Source organism: Uranotaenia lowii, chromosome 3, assembly GCF_029784155.1.
Source record: "Uranotaenia lowii strain MFRU-FL chromosome 3, ASM2978415v1, whole genome shotgun sequence".
In the NCBI taxonomy this organism is placed as follows: Eukaryota; Metazoa; Arthropoda; class Insecta; order Diptera; family Culicidae; genus Uranotaenia; species Uranotaenia lowii.
This window is the reverse complement of record NC_073693.1, coordinates 169675157-169691969: the sequence shown is the minus strand read 5'-3', so window position 1 is coordinate 169691969 and position 16813 is coordinate 169675157. Positions and strand designations below refer to the sequence as shown.

Sequence of the window (16813 nt, the reverse complement as noted above, 5' to 3'; positions counted from 1 at the left end):
TAATTGTAGGTAGATAAGGAAACGGAAACACCTGCTCCCGTTTTTTTTTGAATAAATGATATCCCTGTTCGATTATTCAGAATCTTTTGATAATTTGATTGAATATTTATTTTATAGTAAGCGAGTTGATGAACCGGGCCTTGCTCAAGCTCTCAAAATGAATTGAATTATTTCTCATTTTTAGGATTTATTACATATTGCTTGGATGTTCTGATTTGAAAATTCCAGAGCATTTTTGGTGGTGACCAACGTGCACTTTTAAAATAAAATCATTATTTTCAAGATTGCAACGTAACATGTTTAATTTGCTCAATAATTTTTAATTGAACAGCAATTTCTTAATATTTAATAAACAGAAAAGAGAGTTTTTTTTTATATCCTTGACAATCCATGTTTTGGACATTTTCATTTAAACATCAATCAAAACCTTAAGATGATGTTTTCGTCGTGAGCAGAGTGACAGATGAAATCTGTGAAGAAAGCTAACGCTTAGTTCTTTTAGAAATGGGCAGTTACGAATGCGTGTATCTCAAGAACCATTCATTTGATCTTAATACTTTTTATGCAGAAAATTAAGGTAATCTTATGATAATTCATTAAAAAATTTGAAAATTTGTTTTATCGTTTTTTTGCAAGAACAAATATCTACTTTATTCTTGGTACCTCCCGTCGGCCGGCGCACACATTTTTAGTCATGATATTGATCATATTTTTTAAACTTATACCTTGTCTAATCTGTATTTTAGGTTGCTGTTCGGGCTCGGCCGATGGGGGGGTTCGGAATTCGAGGGTTTTCTTCCCGTCTCTAAGGCGACGGCATCCACCAGCAGCAGAAACTCCAGGTAAGTCGTCAATTCTTCTGCACAACAGCTGATCGCCCGCTCGGGGGGAGATTTAGTTTACACTTTCGGTGTTTGTTGTACGGAGTGCCACTGCGCGATTCGATTGCGCTTTCTTAGCCAACACTTAACTCGCCTGATTTCGGATGAATTTGTAATAGGAAAGTCGCTTAGTTGGACTTTATTGCCGATTTATTGGGAACGAATTAAAACCCGTGCGTTCAATTCAACTTTACTTTCTATTCTATCAACTAAAATGGCTTACTAAACTATTGTATGTAGCTCTCTCTGGGTTCATCGCTATGTTGCGAGAGAGTTGATTATACACTAGGGGTACGATCACAAATATTGGTTTTACGAACAAATGAGTTACAGTGTCAAGTGAACATAAGACACATTACAACACAAACTTAATCTAATTCCTGATCGGTGTAGTACCGATCAGTTGCTATATCTTCCTCTTTCAATTCCTGCTACTTTTCGGACCAATACTTCTTTCTGAAAAGAAACTGAGGGCGAATTAGTAAATTCAGCTGTTTCAAAATTAACAAATTTGATTATTTTTGAGCCAATTTTTTTTAGCGTTTTTAGTGGAATTTCCCATTCCCATAGCCTCGGCACCGGCTATACAGCTTACGAGCTCTGGAACTAGCAAAAAATTGTTATTTGAGGTAAGGTTTGAATGAGTCATTACTAGGCAATAATTTAAGCTTATCGGAGAAATTTTGTTTGGACTTTTCAGCGATCTACCCTTAATTTTTCGCTTATTGAAAATTAAATATGCTGGTATGAGACTTGACGAGCCAGCAGATCGCGGCCTAGAGGATAGCATCCTTGTCTTCTAAGCCAACGATCATGGGATCGAATCCCGGTCGTGGCATAACCTGGCACACATAGTTTATCAGTGCACATAGTATGATGAAGGTTGGCGGTTTTAGCATTAGTGAAATGCTAGCCGTGTATACCTTGGAATTGTATGCATCAATGATGCAGCACATGCATGTGGATGGATCTCTTCACGGGAACTTATGTAGATTGCACTTGGAGATCCTACCTAGTTATGTGTGTGCTCGTAGTGCTACCGGTAAACAACTGCAACTTCAACCGATAGTGCAGGGGTGTCAAGTAGCATAGCAAAGTAAACATAATAACGCGGGGTAAACCACAATAGATCAACTTAATGGACTCTCGCAGTGGACTGTCTCCCCAATAGTAAAAAAATGAGACTTGACTTCGCTGATGACCCTTAACCGTAGTTGCCGCTATTATAGTGCCACCAGTCAGTCAGTGATAACGAGCGCGCGAGTAAACCCTGTAGTACTTCAAAACGTCGGACCAGTCTGCACATTTGGCGACCGTGACAGGTGTTTCTTTTTGACTTACAAGAGCGGTTTGTAGAAGTCGAAATTGGAAAAACGAAAAGTGGACCAAAAAAGGAAAAATACGCTATCGAAGTTTCACGTAGAAATAACTTCAATATGCTTAAATCAAACTAGCTTTAAAATCAAACGGATTACAAATTACCCATTGTGAGACAAAATTATTAGTATAAATACCCATTGTGTTAAATCAGTGGGAACAAATAAAAACTATGCCGTTGCTTTCTATTTCGGTCGAATGGAAAAAAGGAAACCGCAGTTCCGTACATCAGAAATAAGTGTTTTTACGAATGAGCTGATTTTAAAGTATCGCTAAAACTTGTATTGATGAACATGAGATATAAAGCGAGTGCTGTGGATAGCTTGATCATGTTGTTCACAGTTTCAAGCGATTTGAGAAGACAGCTTGAAATTGAAAGGCGAGTTGAGAGGACAGCCTGAATTTATTGATCAGAATTCAAGCGAGTTGAGAGGACAGCCTGAAAGTATCGATAAAAATTTCAAGCGAGTTTAGAGGTCAGCTTTTGAATGTATCGAGAAGAATGTTAAGTGAGTTAAGGTGTTAGTTTGAAATTCAAAGGCGAGTTGAGTGGACAGTCTAAGTGTACTGATAGGAATTCCAAACGAGTTAAAGGAAAGTTTGGAACTAAATGGTATGTTGAGAGAATAGCCTAAGAACATAATCGAATTTGAAATCAAGCTGATTGGAATACAAGAACTATCCATGAAGCGTTTCAATAGAACAGCTTTAGTGTATTATACCTAGGTAAAACTAGTGACCAAGCTACGAGCACAATGATGCAAGTCGAGAGCACTGTTTGAAGGATAGCTTGAAAAAAAAACCAAGTCGAAAGGGTGGCCCAAACATCTCATCGATTTAAAGCACGTTATGAGAACAGCTAGAGATAAACATGAACTGCAAGGAGAATTGAGAAAACTTGAAATTGCACATTAAGATGAACTTTTTCAAGTTAATATGGGATTGAGCCATAATAACGATAACAATTCAAGAAAACACATTTGAAATTGAAATACAGACGAGGTAATAAAATAAATGCATGAAAATTTTCATTACGATGTGTAGTATTTTGAGAGGTCAACTTGAAATGGAAAAGAGAGTAAAAAAAAGAGTTTTGCATTTTGGACCAAATTTCAGTCAAAGGTCCAGTCTCTCGAGAAAGAATTCAATTCTGGCACGATATTTTTTGAAAGAAAAGTGCTCAAAACAGTATACATTACAGTAAGAAACAGTATTAACATTATAGGAATATTTTGGGTCGAGAATAAAATTTATATAGTAAAGTATTAGTAAATTGTTCATAAGGATGCAAATTCGTCTCACGGATGTTTTATCGATTTTGTGTTTGTTTTCATGATGTTGTTTTTGCATGAATCTATCAGAAAATAACGAGATTTTGTGTCTCTATTGCACCCGAATAACATGAGAAGGGGTTGTCAAACTAGCGACGAGAGCTCGAAGCTGTTCGATGGAACTGTGTTGTCTCTCTCATAAAAATTATTACAGCAAATCTTTTAAATATTTGGGAAGTTTTTCCAAAGAAGTTGCGAATATTTTACGATTAAATTTAAGCCACATTTCACATTCAACAGAAGTTCATCATTTGGTTATTATATGAAATTTTTCGATAAACTCGGATTTTTGGACCATACAGTGCAAAATTAAAACTGAGGAAAATAAACCCATAAATTTGAGATATTGATCAGCTCAGTTTAACTCAAAGATTTAATGTTTAATCGTTGAACTATAACAACCTTTTATAGATTATGTTACCATTGTATCAAATTTATGGATCGTAAACATACACATAAGCAAAAACAGAGCAAAGTATAAACAAAGGCGGTTAGCCTTTAAAACCACTACGATCCAACTGATGTTTTGTTTCTTGATAAGAGATTCTTTTTGTGGTCGAGTTCAAATCTAATATACAAGGATAGAGTACAAATACAAATACAATGTAGGTTCACGTTAGCTTATGGAAAATATTTAAAAAGAGGAATTCTTTAAACGAAGTTTGAAATAAAGGTAGGAATGTAATATAGCATCGGCTACGCATTGTAGATTAAATTCTCTGTGCCAAGTTTGACCATAGTGGTCTAAGGCATAAGTCGTGTAATATATGCGCAATAGACTGAGTCGATTTGGGGTCATTTTTGAATTTCTCTTACCCTGGGGTCTAAAAAGCTTCGTCTTGGTTCAAAACTCATCCATGATTTTTTGCAGAATTTTTAAGTAACGTTTACATGAGTAAATTTGAACTTTTATGTTTGTATGGGAAAATTTCTTCTGTGGAACCGAGCCAGCTGATGGTTTTTGTGAAAATTTGTGAAATTCCTTAAGGAAATTTTCCGCAAAACAACTTTGTCGAGAACCGTAACTTCGTATCTTATAAGACAAAAAAGTTATAAGGTGTTGAATGAGGATATGTCTTTTCGCATTGATAAGCAATAAATTCAATAGACATCACTGCAGGGTGCCTAGGGTGCATGATTACTTTTCATGCAATACTTCGCGAGGCTCAAGCAGTGATGTCAATTGAATTTATTGTTTATCAATGCGAAAAGTAATCAATGCACCCAATCAACACCTTATAACTTTTTTGTCTAATGAGATACGAAGTTACGGTCCTTGACAAAGTTGTTCAGCGGAAAATTTCCTTAAGGAATTTTACAAATTTTCGCAAAAACTATCAGCTGGCTCGGTTCCACGGAAGAAACAAAAATGATGTTGATTTTTCAGTACAAAATATTCAATTTTCCCATACAAACCTAAAAGTTCAAACTTACTCATGTAAACGTTACTTAAAAGTTCTGCAAAAAATCATGGATGAGTTTTGAACCAAGACGAAGCTTTTTAGACCTCAGGGTTAGAGAAATTCAAAAATGACCCCAAATCGACTCGGTCTAATGCGCAATCAAATAAAAAAAATCTCGGTGCTTTACATTAGTAAATTGGCTTCGTAAGATCGTGTTACTTTACATAAGCTTTGTTATGTAAATTTTTTTTTTAAATAAGATACATTTAACAATACATAGGGAATTAGCATTTATGTAAGTACCTATGCAACAACACAATTAAACCAATAACGCCAATGGACCTAGTTCTAAAATTTGCTTCTTGTTCTACCTTTTAGTATGTTGTTGCAAATATCTCAGAAGTTGCCGCCCATCAAACCTTTCGAACAAGTGGTTCGTATTGGGATTGGTATTTTGCTGAGAGGAAGAAAGATGCTTGTCGTAACAAAGAGTTCGACTAACATGCTCCACACACGTGTCGGCTGTTTCCAGCAAAACCATTCACAACAAGATGCGTAACCAAGCCGCTATTCAAGCCGCTCCTGGAAGCTGGGCTTGTCGATACCGACGTCGATCCACACGTGGTCGAAACAGACGGAATCCTGAAGAAAAATGTAGAACGCTCCGAATCCTTACACAGAGAGCAGTTGCCCGTCGTCGTCGTCGTCGTCATCGTTGTATTTGGGTTCCTTTCTCATTTGGCCACTGCTGAACTGGAAGTAGCAATCAAGTTGCTTTTTGCAAGGAAGGAGCTCTCTGGAGCCACCCGAAAGGGCAGCCTTTTGTGGCTAGCCGGATTCTCCTTCGATTTCGAGCCAGTGCAGTGTAGGATGATGACGTTAGACTGTGTGTTCGTAATTTGCCAGCTGCTGAAATTTGCAAACTTTGCATGTTTTATCATTTTTGTAGCTTGCGGGCAATGCTTTTCTGTAGTTGCATTGGCCGTCAATACTGACCCGGAATAGCTCGTAGTTTGAAACGGCTAAGGTACCTACTCATATGCTTCTAGAACAAGATTCGTCGTTAACGGAAAGTAGCGTTATTGAAAACTAAGCCAGCCAGCAAGAAGTCAGGGGCTGGAATCTCACAGTTATATCCTGGAGGGGTGAAGTGGGTTGGTTGCTAGTCAAGAGGGGCTGTTCTGTTACACGAACATTATCGGCAACATTCCTTCGATTCAGATCATGCACAAGAGCACCAATCCCACACAGAAGAACATCAACATCAACGGGCGGCAATCTTCAAATATGCTTCTGAAAAAGTTCATTCAGCTCGGTAGATTTTGGTTTTCGAGTTTATTTCGATTTCACCGGCTGTTGCTGCGGGGCAATCAGTTTTGAGAGTCAGTCGAACACGGTAATGATTAAAGAAATCAACAGGTCCTCTGTGGTTTCAGCAGGGCAGGTCAGCTACGATGAATGCAACTTGATGCTCTTTTTTGATTTCGCCCTTGAAGGATACAAACTTCGTTTCAATTTTGATGTTCTAGAATAGATTGGTATTCACAATGAAGTTTAGAAAAATTTGAAAAATAAATCTCAATGAAAGTCTTATTCATGGTGCCCTTCTGTTTCAACGAGTCGTTGTAGCACACAAAAGGACCAAAAGGACACTAATTTCCCAACATCATTGAAACCTAGATCTAACCCATCAATTTTAATCCAATGAATGATATATCAATGCTGGCAACGTATGGGCTCATTTGGATAACACTTAGGTGAACCTAAGAGACCTTATAATTTGTATGAAACTTTCAATGGAAAAAGTGAGATTTTTCAAAAAAAAAAAAAATTCATCCTGGCAATTTTGGTAAAACCACTCAAACTTAAGTGCGTCGAGTTTGTGAGAAGAATAACAACTTCATCGAACATTTGAAAACGTTTTTACGCACGTGAAAAAAGTTGAAGGGATTTTAAGTTTTATTTTTATTTTTTTCATATATTTTCATATAAAAAAATGGAATCTTGGGAGCTATTAAACCACCTCTCTCAATAGTTTGGTATCATCGATGTTTTCATTTTATATTAAAATATTGGTGATTGATCATATCACTATTGCATTGGTCACCCTGACGTCATACATAAACGCCTGAAATTAGACTATCCAGCTGAACCATTGAACTATCGCTAGAATTTTGCCATGTTATTTGTGTTCATTGTTTCTGCTTTAAAATTTTCAGCTAAGCGGGAAAAATTGAATGCAAAATAAATACGAAGTAAAATCACTCTTGAGTTTCTGAAGTCCACAAGAAATTTTGTTCTTTAATTCTATCAGCAATCCTGAAATAAACAATTGGTAAAAATCCATCAATTTGAAAAAACGAAGACGGATACATAAATGACTAAACAGAATTAGTACATGAGACACGGAAGCCACAACCGTGGTAAAATGTCTATAATAACTTAAAAAAAAGAATTAGTAAACAAAATAACAGAAACAGTTTCAATTTCATTCTGGAAAAATATAGACAAAGGTCTTAAATAAGCGAAAACTTCCGGAGATCGAGGTGAAAACAAAATACTAAAACCAATCAACTTATCTTCTTAGCTATAAAACTATCAATCTTCTAAAAAATATGCATTTGAAAGAGCCTCCTCTCTGTCTTCTATTGTTCTATCAGCTAAGCAAATTTGTGTAATAGTGAGGCTTAGTTCAGCTTTTGTCAATTTCATTGGTAATGCAATTTTTTTTTCGAAATTTTCGAAAAAACGAGAGATAATTCTTACCAAAATCCTATTGATATTCTAGGGAAAAAATCGAACAAAGCGAATCTGATTTCTCATACATTTTCAAACAAAATGTGTGGGAAAGCATAAACAAAAAAGGTCTATAACTGTTCATGCTAAGTCCAAAACTACTTGTTGTCTTCTAAAAAGTTGTTCCAAGGCCTTAAATCTTGAATGCAATTTAGTCTCAGATTTTAACTGTTTTTCCACAATTAACTTTGATTTTTAAAAGGAAATTTTTATTTATTTTTTTCATAAATTTATTAACCTCAAGCCGTTTTAGGGTCGCCTTTGTAGTCAAATCATGAAAGCTCACATATATGGGCCGCCCCAACGTACAAATTGATATACAATTTAAACAATTTCAGATAACAAGCAACATAAAATAGAGCAAACGTCTTTTTTTAGTTTAAGAAATTGCATGAATAAAACCATTTTTTCGATGAAAAACATTTTTAAAACCAATTTGGTGACCATGTTTTTGCTTAATCGATGTGTGAATAAAAAAAAACTAAACAAATTTATTTTATTACATTTAAATTTGTAGCGTAATTTTCTAATAGTATTATTCTTTAAAAAAATTTTGTAGTTTGTAATTTTATTATATTAAATTATTGAACATAACTTGATAAAATAAGCAAAAAATAAATAGTGTAATAGTAAATATAGTATAATGAATCTCTTCAAAGGAAATTATTTTCCATTGAGATTCATATTGTAGTAAATTTAGTTAAATAATACATTTCCTCGCACGACATTCAAATTTATCATAATTAAGTTCTGATAGATTTTCCTATTCCAATTTATAGAAAAAATTTAAAATATTTCGTAAACCGTAAATTTGAAAGACAAAAAATTAGATATTTATATGGATTCCTTTAGTTATAAAATAGGATACTTACTTTCATCGATGGTTGAAATCTTTGAATTTGCTTGAAAAAAAAATCTGGCGAATTTAGCTGATTTGAATTGAACATAGAGTTTTTTTTTAAAAAGCCTCAAATTTCTTAAATCATTTGATAAATAAAATTATGCTCAAATCAAATAAGTTAAAACTCTTGAGATTTGATCATTTGATAAATAAAATTTTCAATTGAAGATTGCAGTTTTGTGAATCAAATTTGATTTTCTACATTCGAGTAAAGTTTGAAATTTGGGATTGATATTCACAAATACACCAGGAAAAATAATTCTCGGTTAAATATTTTACAAGAAGAATACATTTTTTTTTATCAGCAGATATTTTCATTTAAAATCGATTCTATAATCATTTATAAATTTATAATTTTTAATTAAAAAAAAAGGCAAAGTAAACACAAACTCTACTATATATTTGTGACTTTAATTCCTAGACGAAAAAGTCATTTTGATAATTTTTATACATTCGTAGCTATCTCGTTTTATCTCTTGTTTACATAAGAAGCATAACTCAAATGTTAACAATTTAAACAGTAACTATATTTTACTATATTAAAATTAAACACAACAGTTTAGCAATTCAGAAATACTAAATTTGTAGATTTCAACCAAGTGATTTCTGAGTTATAGAATGTCGAATATCGTTTTTTTGGCTTATTTTTTTCGCGGTCTTTAGATGTTAATTTTATTGTGAAACTCATTTATGTGCTAAATCTGAATCCAAGTTTTGTATAATAATTCGGAATCTGTTCCTGAACCTGAATTAAGAATTTGAATTTTGGAAATGTTTCCGAATTTCAATTTGATTTCTGAGACTCCAAATCAGAATTCAAAATATAGCCTTTTAATTGAAATTTGTTTCAGAGCCCTCAGTCATTAATCTTTGATTTTAATCTGAATTTATTGTTTCAATAATTTATATTGTGCCTGATTTGTGAATCTGAATTTAAATAAGAAGATCAAATTAGGGATTTGATTCTGAGTGCTCAATTCTGGATTACCATTTTGAAGCTTTTTTATGTTTAATTTCTGCATAAGAATTAATTTTGGAACTTCGAATCTGAATATGAAACAATAACTCAGGATGGTTCCTTATTTTTTTCACATCCAGAAAATTATTATCGAAACACTGAAAATGCACATGAGTTTAGAAAACCATTATTAAAATTTGGAATGAAATGAAAAGCTGAAATTGAACGACGATTTCAAAACCTTCCACATCTATTTCGTTTATTTGTTAATGATGATTCGAATCGAAAATCGAGAACCCTAAAATGAATAAGAATCTGAAAATAAAAACAAATTTACAATTTTGTTTATGATAATACGGAACCAGAACCTCGGAAGTGAGTTTAATCTTATTTAAAATTTAATATTCAGAAATGAATTTCTTACAATAAATTAGAAAATTTTGGAAAGCGGTAGCAGAATTCTGAACCTTGGATTCGTTTTTGAGATTTTGGCATCAATTCTGAGTCAAAATTGTTACTCTTGAATGACCTGAATAAATCATCAAAATTTGATGAAGAATTTGAAATTTAGAGTGCACTATGGGATTTGAGGCGCAAAAAATCAAAAATTGAACTTTACCAGATCGATTTTTTTTATTTTTACTAGTTAATAACTCAATACTTGACTAAGATATTTCCAGTTTTTCAACTCATTATTGGATATTGAACGCACCACAGACATCAGACTTTGAAAAATTCAAAAATTTATTTGATGAAAAAAAAAATTAAATCACATATATTTCTATGGAAAACATTTTTTTCTTTAATTTAAAGTACACCATATGAAAGGTTATATTAAAAGCTATCATTTGAACCATTTAAAATTTTAACACACTAATTTGATCTATGATAAAAATGAATAAATAATCATTTTATTCAACAGTCAAAAACTTTAAATCCTTGCCAAAAAAACCCTCGCATTTCCTCATAATCTTTTCACTATCAAGATCCAGTTTAAGGTCCCAAAAATACAATGAAAGAGATTCCATGCGCCTTAAAGCACCGTTTTTTGAGCTATAGTAAAATAAAGCAGAAAATATCATGTAAATGGGTAATTTTTACCCATTAATGAGTAAAAATTCAACAAAGTTTATGTTGGTTTGTCAAACAAAATTCTCATGATTTATCAATCATTTCACATATTTTTCTCTTCAGTTTCATGAAATGTCTCGATGATATTTATCATTTAATGATCAATTAGTCCAAAACCCAGTTTTCAAAAGAAATAAAAAGTAGCGTCAAAAATAACACCAAGCATCCTACTTTATAAGTTGTTCATAAAGAATTTTCGTATAAATTTATTCAAAGTTAGTGTAAAAATTACACAAAATTTTCAAAAATTACAAAAAAAAAGTCCAAACACCTAAACTTACTTTTTGCCTCCTCATTGTATGAAACTGCCTCATAGTGGGGTGTAAGGAATACCTCACTTGCTTTTTCTGGACCTTATTGAGGGGGAAGAGTGATTTTAACCCCCAAACCCCCTCCCTCCTGTTCCTACCGCCATGACGCACACAGGGGTAAATGCACTTAATAAGCGATCAAAATTATTCGCGGACAAACGGTAAACGGTAGACATTCGATGTCTTCGCAACATTTTTATATTTTTTGATGATCTATCAAAATTCTTGACAAAAGAAATATTTCTTGAAATAATTAGTTTAGAGACTTAATGGTGCCACAAAAGTTGTAGATCTTATTATTTTAAGCAACTTTGTTGAAAACACCATCAAGATCGCATGAAAATCATAAAAGATACAAGCATTTTAACAAGTAATTTTGAGTTTTTATTTAATATCTTTTTTGGTATAAGATTTACAAACTTGGTATATTTTAAAAAGTTGTTCAAATGGTTGAAAGACACAATTTTGTGGAACATTTCAAATACATCCATATTTCAACTAAGAAAGTAAATATACTACAAAATATCCAAAATAATGTCTTTTTTCAGTAAGTCATAACCATAAGAGTTCGGGCGAGTTCGGATAATTTTTTGAGTGGGTTTTGTTGGTCAAGTTATTGGCTTTCGCTTGATGTATAAATTTAACATAGTTTTTGATAAGATTTTTAATAAACTACCAATCAAAAATGAGCTTTTTTCACTAAAAACAGGAAAAATTGAGGGTTTTTTTTCGAATTTGAAGTGTTTCTAGAGGAAAAAGCGCATAATTAATTGCTAGTTTGTAAAAAATCTTATCAAAACTAATGTTAAATTTATATATCAATGTAAAGCCAATAACTTGACCAACAAAACCCATTCAAAAAATTATCCGAACTCGTCCGAACTCTTATGGTTATGACTTACTGAAAAAATGCATTATTTTGGATATTTTGTAGTATATTCCCTTTCTTTGTTGAATATGTATTTGAAATGTTCCACAAAATTGTGTCTTTCAACAATTTGAACAACTTTCTTAAATATACCGAGTTTGTAAAACGTATACTAAAAAAGATATTTAAAAAAACTCAAAATTACTTGTTAAAATGGTGTCTTCAACAAAGTCTACAACTTTTGTGGAACCATTAAGTCTCTAAACTAATTATTTCAAGAAATTTTTTTTTATCTCCCTTCCAGGTGGAAAAATCACTTTTTTCTTTCTAAAATTTGATAGATCATCAAAAAATATAAAAATGTTGCGAAGACATCGAATGTCTACCGTTTACCGATTGTCCGCAAATGATTTTGATCGCTTATTAAGTGCATTTACCCATGTGTGTGGCGTCGCCTACAGAGTAGGAGAGCGTGATGAATGACGAGAGACTTTTTATGTTGCTTATATCTTCGATTAAAAATTAAACAAAAAAATTTCAAATAAGATGGTATTATACAAAAAAAAACTAAGCTTTTTTCAAAAAAAAATAGTATGCTACTTTGTTTGAAAAATGTATAAACTATCAATGCAATATCAATTTTAAGTCCTACCAATGCTAAACGCGATAGGTACTATTTATGTGATTGAACATGTTTTGAAATTATCCTTAAAGTTTTTTTTGTTGTTTCTTCAACAAAAATTTACCTTGGGTTATTGGGTTTAGAGTTTTTTTGGTTAATACAGTCGCTTTTGTTCTTTATTTCACCTGCCCTGTCAATCTTTTGAAGTGAAATTATCAATAAATTATCCGATGGGGGAAAAAAACTAACAGAAAGCTATTCTCTGGTTCGTTTTCAAAGAGCCGACAGATGCACTTCAATATCGATCATTGCCATCGGGTGTTGCAAGCTCGTATGAATACCAAACCGAAACCTGCTGGACTTCCATCATCAGCCAGCAAAGTAGGAAAGCAATCTACCTACAATACCTTCATACTTTGCATTGATCCAACCGAAAGCAGCGGAGAATACACCATGTGGCGTCATTTTCAGACGACGACCGAATTACCCCGAAAGGCTTACAAGTTCAAGTCAGACCAGATAAGACACTCAAGACAGCAGCGTAACATCGGGCGGCTTTAACGGATGGCCGGTTGTTGCTGGTGCTTCGAGGCAGCTCACTGTGGTATGTGAAATTTTCGAAAATTTATCACGACTTTGTTATCTGTTCAACCAGCTAACCACCTCACCCCCACCCTCCCCCGCATTCACTCACTCACAGACACCAACGTACGAATGCAAACACTTGCATCCAATCCTGACATTCACGGTTCCTAACCGTTGACTTGACTTGGTCAGAACTTTCACGTGTAACCTACCTTCCTATATGTGGAAACTGACTCGGCGGCCAACTCAACGAAAGTTGAAAGTACACGCGCCCTCGAGCCATTTATATTACACACATACCAACAATTGTGCATATCCATACATGGCTTGGCTTGTGAAAGATCCTTTTGCTCTGCATCATTCTTAGCTTAAGATGCCCAGCGGCTGGCACCGTTTTCTCATTAGAAGCCCTGCGCTGCGATGGCTGGCTCTGTTCCTACGCCGCATGAAGGAAGAGCAACCGACCGACAATCGACGCGCACCTTCCCAGTCAGCGAGCGAGCGAGATTCCCAATCGCTTGTTCTCAACCGAATCCTACAGAACCAACCGAAAATACACCCACCCACCCCCATGGGCAACAATTGGAAAGGAAAACGATCATTCTCAAACAACGACAACGACACAAAACCGGCGAGTTTCGTTTGTCTTGTCTTGGACCTTTCACAGGTCGCTTTTTGGTTGTGAATTGATGCCCAGCTTCGAATCGTCGTCGTAGGTTTTGGGCCCGAAGGGCGCGGAAAATGTGTGGCTTTTCGTGGCAGAGACATGCCTCTCGTATATCACCAATAATCGACACACATCAAAGAATACAACGGAGGAGTAGTGTGATAAGCGTAAGACTCGTAAACAAAATAGCTAGGTACTTTTTAAAACACACGGTGTGATTCCTTAAGAACACAGCAAAAAACACATGTAGGTATGTACAAACATATGAATTTGCGTCGTTTCGCTGCAAATAATTGGAACATCACTGTTTACTCTTTATTGTATTATACATGAACTTATTTTACAACAATTTTAAAACTACCTATTAGGTAATTTAAACCGGGAAAATTTACGTCTTATTGTGGTAGGTACATAAAGGGTGATACGGTCAAAATTTGGGAAAACGCGTGTAAATCGGTGAAATCGTTTGTTTAAAGAATCAAATTAAATTTCTTTTTCAAGTTTAATTAGTATAAAATTCAGGAAAAATATTCGGTTAGGCTTCCGCTTTTCCAAATACGAATTGCCGAGCCTTACGCTTAACCCCTCCCGCATAATCGAATACCGTTCACCTAATCGTCTGAATTATTTGGTTCTGATTACATTAATCGTCACGATTCGTTTTGCGACTTTGCTGATGGTGCCTTTGCTAGGAACGATAAAAAAAGATTTCTGGAAGACACGATGAATGATCTTAGGAAAAAATGGAAATTTTCGCGAATTTGAATGAAGTGTGTCTCGAGTGAAGCGTCAGTGTGTCTCAACTATAGTCTTCGTTATTGCGTCATTTATTTGACCAGTAAAAATATTTAGAAAATAAGTAATGTTTTTAAAATGTTTAAACCCGGGTTTCACGGCCGTGAATAGCAACAAAAAATGCGTGCTCAAACTACATCGGTCGGTAGAGGAAGCTATGCCCCCATAAAACATTCCTTCGCACCTGGGATCGCAGCACCGGAGGAGCATGCTTGAAGCAGCAAATCATGATTGTTTGTTCCGGATGTTGGTCAAATTGTTCCAGGTCAGCCGAAAGAAAACCGCGAATAATTTAAAAAACACTTTCTTCAGAACCACCTTGGTTCCTGCTCGGAAGGTGAGTACCTATACCATATTGCCTGAAGGATCAAGATAGTCCATAAGTGTGAAAATTAAAAGTTGTATTTAAATCAATTTGTCTTTAGGTTAACATCCGGATTTCGATTTCGGTTTCTCGTGGATAGACTCATTTGTAATCGATCTGGTCTTCATCATCCATCATCTTCATCTGATAACAACGTTTCGGGTTTCAATCCTCGCTTCCGGAACATTGAACCTCACAGAGCAATAGGTAAGCAATCGATCAATAGTTTACCTTTCCAAAATTAATTTAACTCTTACATTTATTAAACCTTCTAGAAAATTTAGCCTTTGCCACAGTTCACATATGGTCCAGGAACGTTGTAGGAAGAGGTTGATGTATTGGATCGGGAACAGCAGCCGGGATTGATGGAAGTGGCTGTCAACTCAAATAGTGCTCCGGTAACCGATTGGAAGCGTCCAATCGACTAAAAAATAAGAAGTGGATCGACAGCGTTGAATGCCAAAATTCATCTCAACGGTGAGGTGCTTCAGTCCTCGGAACCGAAGCTGTTCTGCGATCTGCGATTCTCTCCAGAGGAATCGAGACAATGTAAGTATGATGATTTTTCTTGAAATTGCAAATGGGGTTCCGTTATTTGCAATGCAACATCTTTACCGGAAATGCTGTCAAGAAATTGTACCAATCAGATGCCTCACCATGTCACCATCTAACCTGCTATTTTGTTTCTTCGAACATCTCAATGATGCGAGTAGAAAACAACATAAGATGTAAAGATGGAACAAAAGGAATTTCAATGAGGTGTTTATAAATTTTATATTTATACATTTCCGAACGTTTCAACAGCAATGTTGAAATCAATTTGTGTTTATCAAAGAGCGATTGCAAATTTTCATTTCATAGTTGAATTCAAATTCAGGATAAATTTAAGATATCAGGATGTTTAATTCATGCTTCGAAGACAATGAAGTCTGCTAATTTGTCACAGAACAAAAGTCGATTATTGGAAGAAAAAAAATCTTATTTCATAGTCAAAAACAGTTGACAAAGTAAAATCCCATAATCATTTCTACATAGATAAGTTTGTATCAAATAAATTAGTAGCAGAAATCAGGTTTTTCGAAATTAAAATATGATATAAGAATTCAAAAGGCTAAACCAAAATAACAAAATCTATTTAAAGGAAATTTCAGAACCAAATTTTTGTTAATGCAAAATGAAAGTTTAATCTGAATGTATCTATATGTTTGATTAGAATTGAAAAAAATGGTTATATGGTTTAATACTCTGTAAAATGTTATTTTAAATGGTTGGATAAAAAAATTTACTATAGGAAGTACAGTTTTGATAGTCAAACTTTATTAAAAAGTTATGTAAAGCATTTTGTCGAAAGGTCGTTTGCATCTCACGAAGATTCGAAATGTTAACTAAATATTAATTTATCTTCTAGAGTTCAAACTGTAGGAAATATGAATGTAACTACTTAAAAAATGACATTTGTAATAAAATTTGAGAAAAATAAAAATATTTTACATTTTGATAATCAAATTTATTTATATTACTATTAATTACCAACCATATCACGAATCGTCCCGCCTAGATGATTTTTTGTCTTTTTATTATTGTTTAAAGATACGTTCTATCGTCATCATTTTCATAGAAGATCATAAAGTAAAGATTACACGTATCATACAGCCCGGGTCACGGCCGTTTTGGAAAAGAAAAAAGCCAAAAAAATGAATCGTTTATTTACTTAACAACCCGTTCCCTGTATCGTTATTTGTGTCTAAACGATTCCATTTCACGAAAAAACGATCAGTATAATCGTTCTTTAATAATCCAAAACTATTAAGGGAATCTTTTGG

The 16813-nt window shown here is 34.0% G+C and overlaps 1 protein-coding gene across 1 annotated transcript in view; it reads right to left on the bottom strand.

The window, feature by feature from the left end:
- Window positions 1-16813, bottom strand: part of LOC129751459 (BTB/POZ domain-containing protein Tiwaz) — a 229513-nt gene that overhangs the window by 50065 nt on the left and 162635 nt on the right. The gene's annotated exons all lie outside the window — the stretch shown is intronic.